Source organism: Ambystoma mexicanum, chromosome 1p (genome assembly GCF_040938575.1).
Source record: "Ambystoma mexicanum isolate Mex_15411 chromosome 1p, UKY_AmexF1_1, whole genome shotgun sequence".
NCBI lineage: Eukaryota > Metazoa > Chordata > Amphibia > Caudata > Ambystomatidae > Ambystoma > Ambystoma mexicanum.
In genome coordinates, this window is record NC_090921.1 from 517,921,652 (window position 1) to 517,940,519 (window position 18,868).

Consider the following 18,868-nt stretch of genomic DNA (forward strand, 5'->3'; position numbering starts at 1 on the left):
TTATATTTGCTTTTTAGAAAAGTAAGTTTCCTCGTTGTGCAGGAACCTGCGATTGTGAACAAAGAATTGTGGAGGTGGTAGCATTTTCTGTGACACGTCACTCCTGGCCTTTTCGAAGCCCCCAAATACTGGGGCTCACTGGGTCAGAGCTGGCTGACCTGGCTTGGTAGCCATGCCTTCTAGCACTTGATTAGTGCAGTTTCTCTGAATGTTTGCAACACTGCAACCAGTTATTCCCAACTTGGGGCAACTGTAATAAAGAGAATTAGCTTCATGGCGTATTATGGTCACAGAAATGCTATATTGCTACAGTTTTGGATCACTCACATCAGAAACATGGTTAATGATGTAAAAAATGTATACCACTGTGATGGAAATGTATGAATCCCCTTAAATATTTGCACTGCTCAGAACTGTGATATCAAAACGTGGTGGACAATTGAGTCTATAGAAGTGTTGCACTCTTAAATCCCTGCTCACGTCAGATTCTGATGTCATATTCCATAATCAGATCATATTCTGACCCCCGAAATCGCAAGCAACTCACCTTCTGACATCACAGTTAATGTTCTTGTCACATTCTCACATCACAGTCCACCTACAGATCACATTCTACTTTTCAGAATCATGTACATGTCACATTGTGACTCTGCAGGCCATGTGCAGGTCACATTCTGTTAACATATTCCTTAAACCAGTTGCATTCGGATTTTAATATTCATGCCCGGATTTTAATATTCATGCCCAAGCCATGCCATGGTACCACAAATCCAATATGAGTCACATCTACCACCACAATCCAAATGGAAGACGCATCCTGATGTAACATGTACAAGTAACATTCTGATCTGGAAATCCACCTGCTGTGGGAACTATCCTTTTGCAGGTTCCATTCTGATATCCCAAACCATTTGCAAGTTACATCACAGGTGATGGAATAAAAGAAGCCAGGTGCCCATGCTCCTTGGTTTTCAGTTTAGGAGCTAGGACCCTTTTTGCTTTTTACCATTCTCAAAATCCTACATCAGCAACCCACTACCACACCACAGATTGTCCCACTGTGTTCATCATATTGTACAAGACTTTCCAGAGGGATCTCCACCCTAATGCGCTTTAATCTAACTTGCATTTCTAAAGCTACAACCCACCCGGACATGCCGGCACACCACCAGCACCTTGTGTGAGGTTCTGGTGCAAGTGAGTCTCATCATAGCCCAATGACATTTGTGTTCTGTTGTCACCCGCCTACTCCACTTGGATGAAAGCGTAGGAAATGGGACTGAAGCAAGAACTGTTTGCTCCCTTCAGGGGGAGGGGCCTGAATGAGGTGGGTCTTTTTTCCCCCCTTTCTGTTGATGTTCTGATCGCCCCCTTCCCTCTTACTGTGTGTTAATGGTCCCTTATACTGGGGCACTTGGTTCAGGCAGCAGTTGCTCAGCTTGTTCAATACTGTGCGTGAAAAGGGGACGAATGATGAAAACCTGTTCAATGCGCAGACCCCAGCGGATACATTCCGGCGGCTGGACAGTAAACGCTGTCTTTAAAAGAACATATGGGAGTACAGAGATTGCACTTTTGGGAGGGTGGGAGGGGCAGAGCTTTAAAAAAAAAAAGAATGAAAAACAAATTAAAAAAAATACCTGAAACAAAATAAGTCTCTTTTGTCTGTTGTTCATTACCCATGTCAAAAGTATGTTTGAAAAACCTCTTACCTGAAAGAAAAAAAAATGAAATGATGGTAAGTTACAGTTTTTGTGTTCGATATTTGTAACAGGTTACATTGCTTCCAAATGATCTTTACAATTGTAACATGCTAGGCGTAATGAGAATATGAAAAAAGTGTGCATTGTTAAGTTGACCTGTATCGGTCACATCTGCATTTTTGACAGCCTCCCCTACATGTGGCCCTGTAAGAAACGAGAGTGGAGAGTTCTTAGTGGGATAGAGGGAGGGGAAGATGTGAATCTTGTAGTGTTGATTTTTGTAAGTCGAAAGAGCCAGTGTCTTGAGTTCCAGTGTGATTCTACTTAGGTATTGGTCGAAAGTAACTTTGTGTATGTCATACAAACTTGAGAGCTTAAGTTCAGCCAGTCTGAGTCTGCGTTGTCAGGACCTAGTACATTGTTGATATAGGTGTGGGCGGGTGTTAGCAAGGGTTGATTTTGTGAATTGTGTAAGGTAGACGGATGAGATTAAATTTGTTTAGGGGCAGGCAGGCAGAAGAGAGACTAGTTAAGCAAGGGGGATCCTTTTGTCCTGGACAGTTGGTCTGGTGTGCTCTGAAGTGTTTGGTTAATGTCTCAGTTAACAGTGGTTCTTGCTCTTCTAGTTTGGTTTGAAGCACAAGAGAAGACCAACTGGGGTGAGTCTGATTGCCTGAACTTCTTGGCTGGTGCTTTTGTTGCTGTCCTATTAGACATTCACAAAAGAGGTGGGTCCAATCTCTTTAGAGGAGATGACCTGATGAAGTCTGATCTACCATAGTCCTGGAATGGCGAGTTGTGTGTGGGTTGGTGGCATGTTTGTACAGAGGCTGTTCAGTAACAGATATTGTCATCGTTATGTTGAGGATTTGTTGTAAATCGAATAGCCAGGTTTCAAGGTATTTCCTCAAGGCCTCTGTGTTTTTCTCCTGCGCACAAGCATTTGGCCATCGAATTCCAGGGTTTAGTAGCGAGAAATGAGAAGGTGAATCCTCCATGGGATTTCAGGTTGGCACTGTCACTAAAGCAGCTTTGCTGGATCAAAGCATTCCAGATTGTTTGAAGCGAGTCAGTTTCTTTGTGGTGGATTCTGGCCCCAGGTACGTAAAGGGCAGTGCACAGTGCATAGAGTTTTGAAGTGAATCGTCCGTTTGATGGGGAACCAGTGCAATGTTCGAGGTCTCGGGTGGTCCTGCAAGTAGTGAAATAAAACATGACGTTCAAGTACCCAATGCTGAAAAAGGAGTGGTGATGATCACATTTGAAATGTTGCCCATCAGCTCAACTCATGGGCACAAATTGATGATTACGATGCAAGGTTTAGTTTTCTCTGTCTGAGATGATGCTGGTCTGTAGAAGACACTGTCGAGTATGAATTATGTTTTTGCATGTGGGGTAGAAAGAGAGAACTATATATAAATTCAATAAACATAAGCAATCTCTGCCTTTGGTGAACTTAACTGCTGCCCAAAGAAGCCAGCAAAAAACTGCTACTAATGATGGCACTGCAAAGACCATCTGGAACTAAGCAAGGACATTAAAGAAGGACCAGATTGGAATACAGGCAAAGGAGTCAGAAGGCACAGAATGACCCACATCTACTAAATCACAAATTGAAGTAACTAGTTTCTCTAGAACTGGTTTGCAGTAAAAATGTTCTTTGGCAAAAAAGAAATAAAATGTATACCTGACTCAGTTGGCATGTTTCAGCCAGTGCGGGTCTGGTCTGAGTCAAGATCAACCCCTCCCTTGAGATGGTTTGTGTGCATGCTGCAGATGACCCACACTGGGGCTTTCTGACGTCAGCTCATGGATGTAGCTTAATCTAGTCCTTGCCGATTTAGAATCTATACTTGAGCCCGTAGAAGCAAATTGTTTGTATTTTTCTGTATCTTGGCTAGTCCGAGTGTAGGTCTAGATTTAGGGACTTGCTGAAAGCATGCTGACCATAACCTGCATATGAGGCATATTTCAGATGCAGAATTTTAACCATTTTCAGTCACCATGACCTGATGCCATGTCGCAGTTTGATATTGGAGCCTTTATCAAACGTGGACACGACTATATTGCTGGTGTTTAAAACTAGGACGCATGCATTTTAGTAAAGCAAGACCAGCCAGCTATGGTCAGGATTATCTGCGCTAGTTTTCTAATAACAAAATAGGCCACTAAGCCATTTAAGAAAAACGCATGAACTGTTGCTTATCTCAGAAATACAAACTAGGGGGGGGGGGCATGGCCAAGCGGCACCAAGATGGCACTGTAGGTCTGTAGCTCTCCTTGACAGTGAGAATTAACCATCAATATGGACAATTCCAACATCATATAAAAGCCCTAAAATGTGGGTGCGCTTTAAGCTAACAATTGCCTACCTGCCTATGCGTTTGTTGGGTGGAATGCTCGCCGCTACCGGATGAAGGTCCGCTATCGGGTGTCTGAGGGTATTGCTTAATTGCTTACCGTATTCATTAGATGGTTGCCAAGGCCTCCTCATCTACGCAGGTTTTTGCATGCTGAGATGGAGTGCTGACAGCTCTGCTGATGGTCACTTCTGTTGGAGAACACTTGGCGGCTTTGAATCCTTTTGCTGCCACATCTCCTGACCCACTTGCGATCATCTTGACATGAGGTGACGAGATTGCTGAAAGTTCTCCTCCTCTTGGGCCGCTTCGTTGCTGAGTTCCAGTGCAGCTTCTGAGTAACTGCGTCCCTATTTTCATAGCCTGCGGGCCCAGCCGTGTTCGCCTACACTGCCATTCCTCGGCTTCAATCCTAACAAGAACCTCCCACATTCCACGGCATGAGGAAATACGCTACGCCATGGCTCTATTCATTATCAAGAGGCCTACTCAATACTGACAACTGGTATCTAAAAGATATATTGTGTTTGCCATCTTTATTCAGTATTGAAATCAAAGATGGTTAACTATACCAAAACTGCTGTGGAATCAAGCAGTTCATTAAGTACATGTACGGAAAATATTTTAGAGGAGCTTAGCAGCATTCGCACCTCTATCTCCACGCTAGACTCACACTCTTCTAATATATAAGACAAAATTAAAATATTTAAAAATGAAATAAAATTGATGACAGGCAGACTTGGTGAAGCAGAAGAGAGAATATCCATTGTCGAGGACAGAGTAGAAGGATTGGAAAACATGCATCGGAAAATATTTCAAATGAAATCAGATATTACAGAATTAGAAGACCGAAATAGAAGAAATAACCTCCAATTCTATGGTATTCCGGAACAAATTGAAGCAGATGACCCAATTAACTTTATTAATAACTGGACTCCTAAAAGATAGGAATCACCATCTCCACCCCAACATTGGAAGTACAACGGGCCCACCAAATCAGATCTTGCGTCACATCCAGTATGCCATCTCCAAGACCATTCATTGTATGTTTTCTTAGACACCAACAAGCCCGTTAAACATTACTAGCTGCCAGAAAGAAATCACCTATCCTTTTTCAGGTGCACCAAATCTTAGTCGCTCTGGATTTTTCCAAGTCCACACAGACCAAAAGGAAAAGATTTCTGGACATGACACTCCTTATGAAAGAGTTAGTAATCAGGTTTGGTTTACTGGACCCGGCGAGAACAATCATCACAATCCCTGATGGCCCTACCAAGGAATTTACTGATCCCAGTGATCTTTACAATCTGCTTCAATCTTTACAATCTTCTCCGATGGAAACTACTTCATCCTCCAACCCAACAGCACCTGCTTCTAAAGATACACCGCCCTCACTACTCACCTTCAAAAGAGCTAAAAATAAACAGAATAACTTCACCACTGCACTCAACAGATCTGCATCATTGGCACCCTCTAATCTTCCTTACAGCCCTCATCGCTCTAGAGATAAATCAAGATCTCCTATTAAAGCAGCGGAACCGTCTCTTTCTTCACTACAAGCCTAATGTTCTTTATTATTCTTTTTTAGCTTTGATATCATATGCATCGACAAATACTACACAATGATATATTAATACTTTGGCTGTTGTCTTAGTGCACCTATCTCTGTTCACCCATATCTGTCCTACATTTTCAAGTCAAACTTATCTCCTGTCATTCTGCTACTGTTTGCCATGTCTCTTTCATCGGGTGCTTCTCAAACTCCCATGATATACTCGCTTTATGAGATTGTTGTGTGGTCTTCTTCTTTCTTCCTCCTATACTCTATCCTACTATTCCACCTTAATCCTCTTATATCTTATGTGACCATCTATGTTGTCATGTTTCCCTTCCCTTATGTGCTCCCCCGCATATCTCATAATTACTACCTTGAGAATATGTTGTCATCACAATGGTGTTTATATTGGCTTGTGGGTAGTTATATAGAATTTCAATCTATTTGTTTATTGCATTTAAAATTGTTGCCTGGAACGTTAAAGGGTTACATAACCCCATCAAGCGCCACAAAGTCATCTCACAACTCAATAAATTTAAAGTTGACTTTGCATGCATTCAAGAGACTCATTTGGACTCAGAAAATGATAATACGAAAATTAAATCTTCATGGATTAGTCACAGGTTTTTCTCAAATGCTTATAATAAAAAAGGAGGTGGTAGTGTGCTACCGGCAGAGTGATTCTTGGACCTGATTTTGCAGTCTGACTGTAGTCTGCAAAGACCCAAAAGGAAAGCTTGTTATCTGTTAGCCAGGTGCGACATTTACTCCAATGATGGCCAACACACCCCTAAACACAAAGGTTGCTAACAATAAGCTTTGCCTACGCAGTGATCACTGGGAGTACTGTGTTTGCTGTTGAGAGAGATTCGTAGCATGGAGAGACGCACTACTGACTGTGGTGGGCCTATAGATGTAGCACCTCAGTTGCACTGTTGCGGTGCAGGCCGGCCTCCTTGCACCACTGCCGAGCTGCTCTTGAGATGCAGTCTCTTAGACACTGGGGGCTCGTCCTCTTTTGCACTACTTTGGTCCTCTTTTAACTAACTTGTGGCAGCCCTTTCTCTTGCACGGGGGCGTGTTGGGATGAGGTTCAAGCGATGTAGGTTTTCGGAGAGAGTGGATTGGACCAATAGAGGACTGTGTCTGAACGTGCTACATAATTGCGTATTGTAGTGTGTTTCAGGAGAGATTTCCTCCAGTAAAGATTCTATTTTAAAATGAGATTTTAGACACTGAAGGAAATGGAGCTCTCTTTTGTTGAGCCAAGTACTTCAGACTTCTAGATGAAGGTCAGGAAACGGTGCGGCCCAAAAAGCACATGGTCACTGCATTACTGAGAGCTCACCTCGTCCTGCGGGCGCAAGAGCCCAACCTCATCCAAGAAAGCGTGACAGCCCAAAGAATTCAGGGCCGTGGAATGTAAACCACCTTCCTTACTTCCGACCCCCAAAGAAACCTAATGGAAAAGCTCTTTTATTTATTTATTTATTTTAAATGTGGCGGTATGTGTATTCCTTTCAAAACTATTTATATTTGCTTTTTAGAAAAGTAAGTTTCCTCGTTGTGCAGGAACCTGCGATTGTGAACAAAGAATTGTGGAGGTGGTAGCATTTTCTGTGACACGTCACTCCTGGCCTTTTCGAAGCCCCCAAATACTGGGGCTCACTGGGTCAGAGCTTGCTGACCTGGCTTGGTAGCCATGCCTTCTAGCACTTGATTAGTGCAGTTTCTCTGAATGTTTGCAACACTGCAACCAGTTATTCCCAACTTGGGGCAACTGTAATAAAGAGAATTAGCTTCATGGCGTATTATGGTCACAGAAATGCTATATTGCTACAGTTTTGGATCACTCACATCAGAAACATGGTTAATGATGTAAAAAATGTATACCACTGTGATGGAAATGTATGAATCCCCTTAAATATTTGCACTGCTCAGAACTGTGATATCAGAACGTGGTGGAAAATTGAGTCTATAGAAGGGTCGCACTCTTAAATCCCTGCTCACGTCAGATTCTGATGTCATATTCCATAATCAGATCATATTCTGACCCCCGAAATCGCAAGCAACTCACCTTCTGACATCACAGTTAATGTTCCATTCACATTCTCACATCACAGTCCACCTACAGATCACATTCTACTTTTCAGAATCATGTAAATGTCACATTGTGACTCTGCAGGCCATGTGCAGGTCACATTCTGTTAACATATTCCTTAAACCAGTTGCATTCGGATTTTAATATTCATGCCCGGATTTTAATATTCATGCCCAAGCCATGCCATGGTACCACAAATCCAATATGAGTCACATCTACCACCACAATCCAAATGGAAGACGCATCCTGATGTAACATGTACAAGTAACATTCTGATCTGGAAATCCACCTGCTGTGGGAACTATCCTTTTGCAGGTTCCATTCTGATATCCCAAACCATTTGCAAGTTACATCACAGGTGATGGAATAAAAGAAGCCAGGTGCCCATGCTCCTTGGTTTTCAGTTTAGGAGCTAGGACCCTTTTTGCTTTTTACCATTCTCAAAATCCTACATCAGCAACCCACTACCACACCACAGATTGTCCCACTGTGTTCATCATATTGTACAAGACTTTCCAGAGGGATCTCCACCCTAATGCGCTTTAATCTAACTTGCATTTCTAAAGCTACAACCCACCCGGACATGCCGGCACACCACCAGCACCTTGTGTGAGGTTCTGGTGCAAGCGAGTCTCATCATAGCCCAATGACATTTGTGTTCTGTTGTCACCCGCCTATTCCACTTGGAGAAAGCGTAGGAAATGGGACTGAAGCAAGAACTGTTTGCTCCCTTCAGGGGGAGGGGCATGAATGAGGTGGGTCTTTTTTCCCCCCTTTCTGTTGATGTTCTGATCGCCCCCTTCCCTCTTACTGTGTGTTAATGGGCCCTCATACTGGGGCACTTGGTTCAGGCAGCAGTTGCTCAGCTTGTTCAATACTGTGCGTGAAAAGGGGACGAATGATGAAAACCTGTTCGATGCGCAGACCCCAGCGGATACATTCCGGCGGCTGGACAGTAAACGCTGTCTTTAAAAAAACATATGGGAGTACAGAGATTGCACTTTTGGGAGGGTGGGAGGGGCAGAGCTTTAAAAAAAAAGAATGAAAAACAAATTAAAAAAAATACCTGAAACAAAATAAGTCTCTTTTGTCTGTTGTTCATTACCCATGTCAAAAGTATGTTTGAAAAACCTCTTACCTGAAAGAAAAAAAAATGAAATGATGGTAAATTACAGTTTTTGTGTTCGATATTTGTAACAGGTTACATTGCTTCCAAATGATCTTTACAATTGTAACATGCTAGGCGTAATGAGAATATGAAAAAAGTGTGCATTGTTAAGTTGACCTGTATCGGTCACATCTGCATTTTTGACAGCCTCCCCTACAGGTGGCCCTTTAAGAAACGAGAGTGGAGAGTTCTTAGTGGGATAGAGGGAGGGGAAGATGTGAATCTTGTAGTGTTGATTTTTGTAAGTCGAAAGAGCCAGTGTCTTGAGTTCCAGTGTGATTCTACTTAGGTATTGGTCGAAAGTAACTTTGTGTATGTCATACAAACTTGAGATCTTAAGTTCAGCCAGTCTGAGTCTGCGTTGTCAGGACCTAGTACATTGTTGATATAGGTGTGGGCGGGTGTTAGCAAGGGTTGATTTTGTGAATTGTGTAAGGTAGACGGATGAGATGGAATTTGTTTAGGGGCAGGCAGGCAGAAGAGAGACTAGTTAAGCAAGGGAGATCCTTCGGTCCAGGACGGTTGGTCTGGTGTGCTCTGAAGTGTTTGGTTAATGTCTCAGTTAACAGTGGTTCTTGCTCTTCTAGTTTGGTTTGAAGCACAAGAGAAGACCGACTGGGGTGAGTCTGATTGCCTGAACTTCCTGGCTGGTGCTTTTGTTGCTGTCCTATTAGACATTCACAAAAGAGGTGGGTCCAATCTCTTTAGAGGAGATGACCTGATAAAGTCTAATCTACCATAGTCCTGGAATGGCGAGTTGTGTGTGGGTTGGTGGCATGTTCTTGTAGTTTTGTACAGAGGCTGTTCAGTAACAGATATTGTCATCGTTATGTTGAGGATTTGTTGTAAATCGAATAGCCAGGTTTCAAGGTATTTCCTCAAGGCCTCTGTGTTTTTCTCCTGCGCACAAGCATTTGGCCATCGAATTCCAGGGTTTAGTAGCGAGAAAGGAGAAGCTGAATCCTCCATGGGATTTCAGGTTGGCACTGTCACTAGAGCAGCTTTGCTGGATCAAAGCATTCCAGATTGTTTGTAGCGAGTCATTTTCTTTGTGGTGGATTCTGGCCCCAGGTACGTAAAGGGCAGTGCACAGTGCATAGAGTTTTGAAGTGAATCGTCCGTTTGATGGGGAACCAGTGAAATGTTCGAGGTCTCGGGTGGTCCTGCAAGTAGCGAAATAAAACATGACGTTCAAGTACCCAATGCTGAAAAAGGAGTGGTGATGATCACATTTGAAATGTTGCCCATCAGCTCAACTCATGGGCACAAATTGATGATTACGATGCAAGGTTTAGTTTTCTCTGTCTGAGATGATGCTGGTCTGTAGAAGACACTGTCGAGTATGAATTATGTTTTTGCATGTGGGGTAGAAAGAGAGAACTATATATAAATTCAATAAACATAAGCAATCTCTGCCTTTGGTGAACTTAACTGCTGCCCAAAGAAGCCAGCAAAAAACTGCTACTAATGATGGCACTGCAAAGACCATCTGGAACTAAGCAAGGACATTAAAGAAGGACCAGATTGGAATACAGGCAAAGGAGTCAGAAGGCACAGAATGACCCACATCTACTAAATCACAAATTGAAGTAACTAGTTTCTCTAGAACTGGTTTCCAATAAAAATGTTCTTTGGCAAAAAAGAAATAAAATGTATACCTGACTCAGTTGGCATGTTTCAGCCAGTGCGGGTCTGGTCTGAGTCAAGATCAACCCCTCCCTTGAGATGGTTTGTGTGCATGCTGCAGATGACCCACACTGGGGCTTTCTGACGTCAGCTCATGGATGTAGCTTAATCTAGTCCTTGCCGATTTCAGAATCTATACTTGAGCCAGTAGAAGCAAATTGTTTGTATTTTTCTGTATCTTGGCTAGTCCGAGTGTAGGTCTAGATTTAGGGACTTGCTGAAAGCATGCTGACCATAACCTGCATATGAGGCATATTTCAGATGCAGAATTTTAACCATTTTCAGTCACCATGACCTGATGCCATGTCGCAGTTTGATATTGGAGCCTTTATCAAACGTGGACACGACTATATTGCTGGTGTTTAAAACTAGGACGCATGCATCTTAGTAAAGCAAGACCAGCCAGCTATGGTCAGGATTATCTGCGCTAGTTTTCTAATAACAAAATAGGCCACTAAGCCATTTAAGAAAAACGCATGAACTGTTGCTTATCTCAGAAATACAAACTAGGGGGGGGGGGCATGGCCAAGTGGCACCAAGATGGCGCTGTAGGTCTGTAGCTCTCCTTGACAGTGAGAATTAACCATCAATATGGACAATTCCAACATCATATAAAAGCCCTAAAATGTGGGTGCGCTTTAAGCTAACAATTGCCTACCTGCCTATGCGTTTGTTGGGTGGAATGCTCGCCGCTACCAGATGAAGGTCTGCTCTCGGGTGTCTGAGGGGATTGCTTACCGTATTCATTAGATGGTTGCAGAGGCCTCCTCATCTACGCAGGTTTTTGCATGCTGAGATGGAGTGCTGACAGCTCTGCTGATGGTCACTTCTGTTGGAGAACACTTGGCGGCTTTGAATCCTTTTGCTGCCACATCTCCTGACCCTCTTGCGATCATCTTGACATGAGGTGACGAGATTGCTTAAAGTTCTCCTCTTCTTGGGCCGCTTCGTTGCTGAGTTCCGGTGCAGCTTCTGAGTAACTGCGTCCCTATTTTCATAGCCTGCGGGCCCAGCCGTGTTCGCCTACACTGCCATTCCTCGGCTTCAATCCTAACAAGAACCTCCCACATTCCACGGCATGAGGAAATACGCTACGCCATGGCTCTATTCATTATCAAGAGGCCTACTCAATACTGACAACTGGTATCTAAAAGATATATTGTGTTTGCCATCTTTATTCAGTATTGAAATCAAAGATGGTTAACTATACCAAAACTGCCGTGGAATCAAGCAGTTCATTAAGTACATGTATGGAAAATATTTTAGAGGAGCTTTGCAGCATTCGCACCTCTATCTCCACGCTAGACTCACACTCTTCTAATATATAAGACAAAATTAAAATATTTAAAAATGAAATAAAATTGATGACAGGCAGACTTGGTGAAGCAGAAGAGAGAATATCCATTGTCGAGGACAGAGTAGAAGGATTGGAAAACATGCATCAGAAAATATTTCAAATGAAATCAGATATTACAGAATTAGAAGACCGAAATAGAAGAAATAACCTCCAATTCTATGGTATTCCGGAACAAATTGAAGCAGATGACCCAATTAACTTTATTAATAACTGGACTCCTAAAAGATAGGAATCACCATCTCCACCCCAACATTGGAAGTACAACGGGCCCACCAAATCAGACCTTGCGTCACATCCAGTATGCCATCTCCAAGACCATTCATTGTATGTTTTCTTAGACACCAACAAGCCCGTCAAATATTACTAGCTGCCAGAAAGAAATCACCTATCCTTTTTCAGGTGCACCAAATCTTAGTCGCTCTGGATTTTTCCAAGTCCACACAGACCAAAAGGAAAAGATTTCTGGACATGACACTCCTTATGAAAGAGTTAGTAATCAGGTTTGGTTTACTGGAACCGGCGAGAACAATCATCACAATCCCTGATGGCCCTACCAAGGAATTTACTGATCCCAGTGATCTTTACAATCTGCTTCAATCTTTACAATCTTCTCCGATGGAAACTACTTCATCCTCCAACCCAACAGCACCTGCTTCTAGAGATACACCGCCCTCACTACTCACCTTCAAAAGAGCTAAAAATAAACAGAATAACTTCACCACTGCACTCAACAGATCTGCATCATTGGCACCCTCTAATCTTCCTTACAGCCCTCATCGCTCTAGAGATAAATCAAGATCTATTAAAGCAGCGGAACCGTCTCTTTCTTCACTACAAGCCTAATGTTCTTTATTATTCTTTTTTAGCTTTGATATCATATGCATCGACAAATACTACACAATGATATATTAATACTTTGGCTGTTGTCTTAGTGCACCTATCTCTGTTCACCCATATCTGTCCTACATTTTCAAGTCAAACTTATCTCCTGTCATTCTGCTACTGTTTGCCATGTCTCTTTCATCGGGTGCTTCTCAAACTCCCATGATATACTCGCTTTATGAGATTGTTGTGTGGTCTTCTTCTTTCTTCCTCCTATACTCTATCCTACTATTCCACCTTAATCCTCTTATATCTTATGTGACCATCTATGTTGTCATGTTTCCCTTCCCTTATGTGCTCCCACGCATATCTCATAATTACTACCTTGAGAATATGTTGTCATCACAATGGTGTTTATATTGGCTTGTGGGTAGTTATATAGAATTTCAATCTATTTGTTTATTGCATTTAAAATTGTTGCCTGGAACGTTAAAGGGTTACATAACCCCATCAAGCGCCACAAAGTCATCTCACAACTCAATAAATTTAAAGTTGACTTTGCATGCATTCAAGAGACTCATTTGGACTCAGACACTGATAATACGAAAATTAAATCTTCATGGATTAGTCACAGGTTTTTCTCAAATGCTTATAATAAAAAAGGAGGTGGTAGTGTGCTACCGGCAGAGTGATTCTTGGACCTGATTTTGCAGTCTGACTGTAGTCTGCAAAGACCCAAAAGGAAAGCTTGTTCTCTGTTAGCCAGGTGCGACATTTACTCCAATGATGGCCAACACACCCCTAAACACAAAGGTTGCTAACAATAAGCTTTGCCTACGCAGTGATCACTGGGAGTACTGTGTTTGCTGTTGAGAGAGATTCGTAGCATGGAGAGACGCACTACTGACTGTGGTGGGCCTATAGATGTAGCACCTCAGTTGCACTGTTGCGGTGCAGGCCGGCCTCCTTGCACCACTGCCGAGCTGCTCTTGAGATGCAGTCTCTTAGACACTGGGGGCTCGTCCTCTTTTGCACTACTTTGGTCCTCTTTTAACTAACTTGTGGCAGCCCTTTCTCTTGCACGGGGGCGTGTTGGGATGAGGTTCAAGCGATGTAGGTTTTCGGAGAGAGTGGATTGGACCAATAGAGGACTGTGTCTGAACGTGCTACATAATTGCGTATTGTAGTGTGTTTCAGGAGAGATTTCCTCCAGTAAAGATTCTATTTTAAAATGAGATTTTAGACACTGAAGGAAATGGAGCTCTCTTTTGTTGAGCCAAGTACTTCAGACTTCTAGATGAAGGTCAGGAAACGGTGCGGCCCAAAAAGCACATTGTCACTGCATTACTGAGAGCTCACCTCGTCCTGCGGGCGCAAGAGCCCAACCTCATCCAAGAAAGCGTGACAGCCCAAAGAATTCAGGGCCGTGGAATGTAAACCACCTTCCTTACTTCCGACCCCCAATGAAACCTAATGGAAAAGCTCTTTCATTTATTTATTTTAAATGTGGCGGTATGTGTATTCCTTTCAAACCTATTTATGTTTGCTTTTTAGAAAAGTAAGTTTCCTCGTTGTGCAGGAACCTGGGATTGTGAACAAAGAATTGTGGAGGTGGTAGCATTTTCTGTGACACGTCACTCCTGGCCTTTTCGAAGCCCCCAAATACTGGGGCTCACTGGGTCAGAGCTTGCTGACCTGGCTTGGTAGCCATGCCTTCTAGCACTTGATTAGTGCAGTTTCTCTGAATGTTTGCAACGCTGCAACCAGTTATTCCCAACTTGGGGCAACTGTAATAAAGAGAATTAGCTTCATGGCGTATTATGGTCACAGAAATGCTATATTGCTACAGTTTGGGATCACTCACATCAGAAACATGGTTAATGATGTAAAAAATGTATACCACTGTGATGGAAATGTATGAATCCCCTTAAATATTTGCACTGCTCAGAACTGTGATATCAGAACGTGGTGGAAAATTGAGTCTATAGAAGGGTCGCACTCTTAAATCCCTGCTCACGTCAGATTCTGATGTCATATTCCATAATCAGATCATATTCTGACCTCCGAATCCGCAAGCAACTCACCTTCTGACATCACAGTTAATGTTCTTGTCACATTCTCACATCACAGTCCACCTACAGATCACATTCTACTTTTCAGAATCATGTAAATGTCACATTGTGACTCTGCAGGCCATGTACAGGTCACATTCTGTTAACATATTCCTTAAACCAGTTGCATTCGGATTTTAATATTCATGCCCGGATTTTAATATTCATGCCCAAGCCATGCCATGGTACCACAAATCCAATATGAGTCACATCTACCACCACAATCCAAATGGAAGACACATCCTGATATAACATGTACAAGTAACATTCTGATCTGGAAATCCACCTGCTGTGGGAACTATCCTTTTGCAGGTTCCATTCTGATATCCCAAACCATTTGCAAGTTACATCACAGGTGATGGAATAAAAGAAGCCAGGTGCCCATGCTCCTTGGATTTCAGTTTAGGAGCTACGACCCTTTTTGCTTTTTACCATTCTCTAAATCCTACATCAGCAACCCACTACCACACCACAGATTGTCCCACTGTGTTCATCATATTGTACAAGACTTTCCAGAGGGATCTCCACCCTAATGCGCTTTAATCTAACTTGCATTTCTAAAGCTACAACCCACCCGGACATGCCGGCACACCACCAGCACCTTGTGTGAGGTTCTGGTGCAAGTGAGTCTCATCATAGCCCAATGACATTTGTGTTCTGTTGTCACCCGCCTATTCCACTTGGATGAAAGTGTAGGAAATGGGACTGAAGCAAGAACTGTTTGCTCCCTTCAGGGGGAGGGGCCTGAATGAGGTGGGTCTTTTTCCCCCCTTTCTGTTGATGTTCTGATCGCCCCCTTCCCTCGTACTGTGTGTTAATGGGCCCTCATACTGGGGCACTTGGTTCAGGCAGCAGTTGCTCAGCTTGTTCAATACTGTGCTTGAAAAGGGGACAAATGATGAAAACCTGTTCGATGCGCAGACCCCAGCGGATACATTCCGGCGGCTGGACAGTAAACGCTGTCTTTAAAAAAACATATGGGAGTACAGAGATTGCACTTTTGGGAGGGTGGGAGGGCAGAGCTTTAAAAAAAAAAGAATGAAAAACAAATTAAAAAAAATACCTGAAACAAAATAAGTCTCTTTTGTCTGTTGTTCATTACCCATGTCAAAAGTATGTTTTAAAAACCTCTTACCTGAAAGAAAAACAAATGAAATGATGGTAAGTTACAGTTTTTGTGTTCGATATTTGTAACAGGTTACATTGCTTCCAAATGATCTTTACAATTGTAACATGCTAGGCGTAATGAGAATATGAAAACAGTGTACATTGTTAAGTTGACCTGTATCGGTCAAATCTGCATTTTTGACAGCCTCCCCTACATGTGGCCCTGTAAGAAACGAGAGTGGAGAGTTCTTAGTGGGATAGAGGGAGGGGAAGATGTGAATCTTGTAGTGTTGATTTTTGTAAGTCGAAAGAGCCAGTGTCTTGAGTTCCAGTGTGATTCTACTTAGGTATTGGTCGAAAGTAACTTTGTGTATGTCATACAAACTTGAGAGCTTAAGTTCAGCCAGTCTGAGTCGGCGTTGTCAGGACCTAGTACATTGTTGATATAGGTGTGGGCGGGTGTTAGCAAGGGTTGATTTTGTGAATTGTGTAAGGTAGACGGATGAGATGAAATTTGTTTAGGGGCAGGCAGGCAGAAGAGAAACTAGTTAAGCAAGGGGGATCCTTCAGAGCACACCAGACCAACCGTCCTGGACCGAAGTGTTTGGTTAATGTCTCAGTTAACAGTGGTTCTTGCTCTTCTAGTTTGGTTTGAAGCACAAGAGAAGACCGACTGGGGTGAGTCTGATTGCCTGAACTTCTTGGCTGGTGCTTTTGTTGCTGTCCTATTAGACATTCACAAAAGAGGTGGGTCCAATCTCTTTAGAGGAGATGACCTGATGAAGTCTAAACTACCATAGTCCTGGAATGGCGAGTTGTGTGTGGGTTGGTGGCATGTTCTTGTAGTTTTGTACAGAGGCTGTTCAGTAACAGATATTGTCATCGTTATGTTGAGGATTTGTTGTAAATCGAATAGCCAGGTTTCAAGGTATTTCCTCAAGGCCTCTGTGTTTTTCTCCTGCGCACAAGCATTTGGCCATCGAATTCCAGGGTTTAGTAGCGAGAAAGGAGAAGGTGAATCCTCCGTGGGATTTCAGGTTGGCACTGTCACTAGAGCAGCTTTGCTGGATCAAAGCATTCCAGATTGTTTGTAGCAAGTCAGTTTCTTTGTGGTGGATTCTGGCCCCAGGTACGTAAAGGGCAGTGCACAGTGCATAGAGTTTTGAAGTGAATCGTCCGTTTGATGGGGAACCAGTGCTATGTTCGAGGTCTCGGGTGGTCCTGCAAGTAGCGAAATAAAACATGACGTTCAAGTACCCAATGCTGAAAAAGGAGTGGTGATAATCACATTTGAAATGTTGCCCATCAGTTCAACTCATGGGCACAAATTGATGATTACGATGCAAGGTTTAGTTTTCTCTATCTGTCTGAGATGATGCTGGTCTGTAGAAGACACTGTCGAGTATGAATTATGTTTTTGCATGTGGGGTAGAAAGAGAGAACTATATATAAATTCAATAAACATAAGCAATCTCTGCCTTTGGTGAACTTAACTGCTGCCCAAAGAAGCCAGCAAAAACTGCTACTAATGATGGCACTGCAAAGACCATCTGGAACTAAGCAAGGACATTAAAGAAGGACCAGATTGGTATACAGGCAAAGGAGTCAGAAGGCACAGAATGACCCACATCTACTAAATCACAAAATGAAGTAACTAGTTTCTCTAGAACTGGTTTGCAGTAAAAATGTTCTTTGGCAAAAAAGAAATAAAATGTATACCTGACTCAGTTGGCATGTTTCAGCCAGTGCGGGTCTGGTCTGAGTCAAGATCAACCCCTCCCTTGAGATGGTTTGTGTGCATGCTGCAGATGACCCACACTGGGGCTTTCTGACGTCAGCTCATGGATGTAGCTTGATCTAGTCCTTGCCGATTTCAGAATCTATACTTGAGCCCGTAGAAGCAAATTGTTTGTATTTTTCTGTATCTTGGCTAGTCCGAGTGTAGGTCTAGATTTAGGGACTTGCTGAAAGCATGCTGACCATAACCTGCATATGAGGCATATTTCAAATGCAGAATTTTAACCATTTTCAGTCACCATGACCTGATGCCATGTCGCAGTTTGATATTGGAGCCTTTATCAAACGTGGACACGACTATATTGCTGGTGTTTAAAACTAGGACGCATGCATTTTAGTAAAGCAAGACCAGCCAGCTATGGTCAGGATTATCTGCGCTAGTTTTCTAATAACAAAATAGGCCACTAAGCCATTTAAGAAAAACGCATGAACTGTTGCTTATCTCAGAAATACAAACTAGGGGGGGGGGGGCATGGCCAAGCGGCACCAAGATGGCGCTGTAGGTCTGTAGCTCTCCTTGACAGTGAGAATTAACCATCAATATGGACAATTCCAACATCATATAAAAGCCCTAAAATGTGGGGGCGCTTTAAGCTAACAATTGCCTACCTGCCTATGCGTTTGTTGGGTGGAATGCTCGCCGCTACCGGATGAAGGTCCGCTATCGGGTGTCTGAGGGGATTGCTTAATTGCTTACCGTATTCATTAGATGGTTGCCAAGGCCTCCTCATCTACGCAGGTTTTTGCATGCTGAGATGGAGTGCTGACAGCTCTGCTGATGGTCACTTCTGTTGGAGAACACTTGGCGGCTTTGAATCCTTTTGCTGCCACATCTCCTGACCCACTTGCGATCATCTTGACATGAGGTGACGAGATTGCTGAAAGTTCTCCTCCTCTTGGGCCGCTTCGTTGCTGAGTTCCGGTGCAGCTTCTGAGTAACTGCATCCCTATTTTCATAGCCTGCGGGCCCAGCCGTGTTCGCCTACACTGCCATTCCTCGGCTTCAATCCTAACAAGAACCTCCCACATTCCACGGCATGAGGAAATACGCTCCGCCATGGCTCTATTCATTATCAAGAGGCCTACTCAATACTGACAACT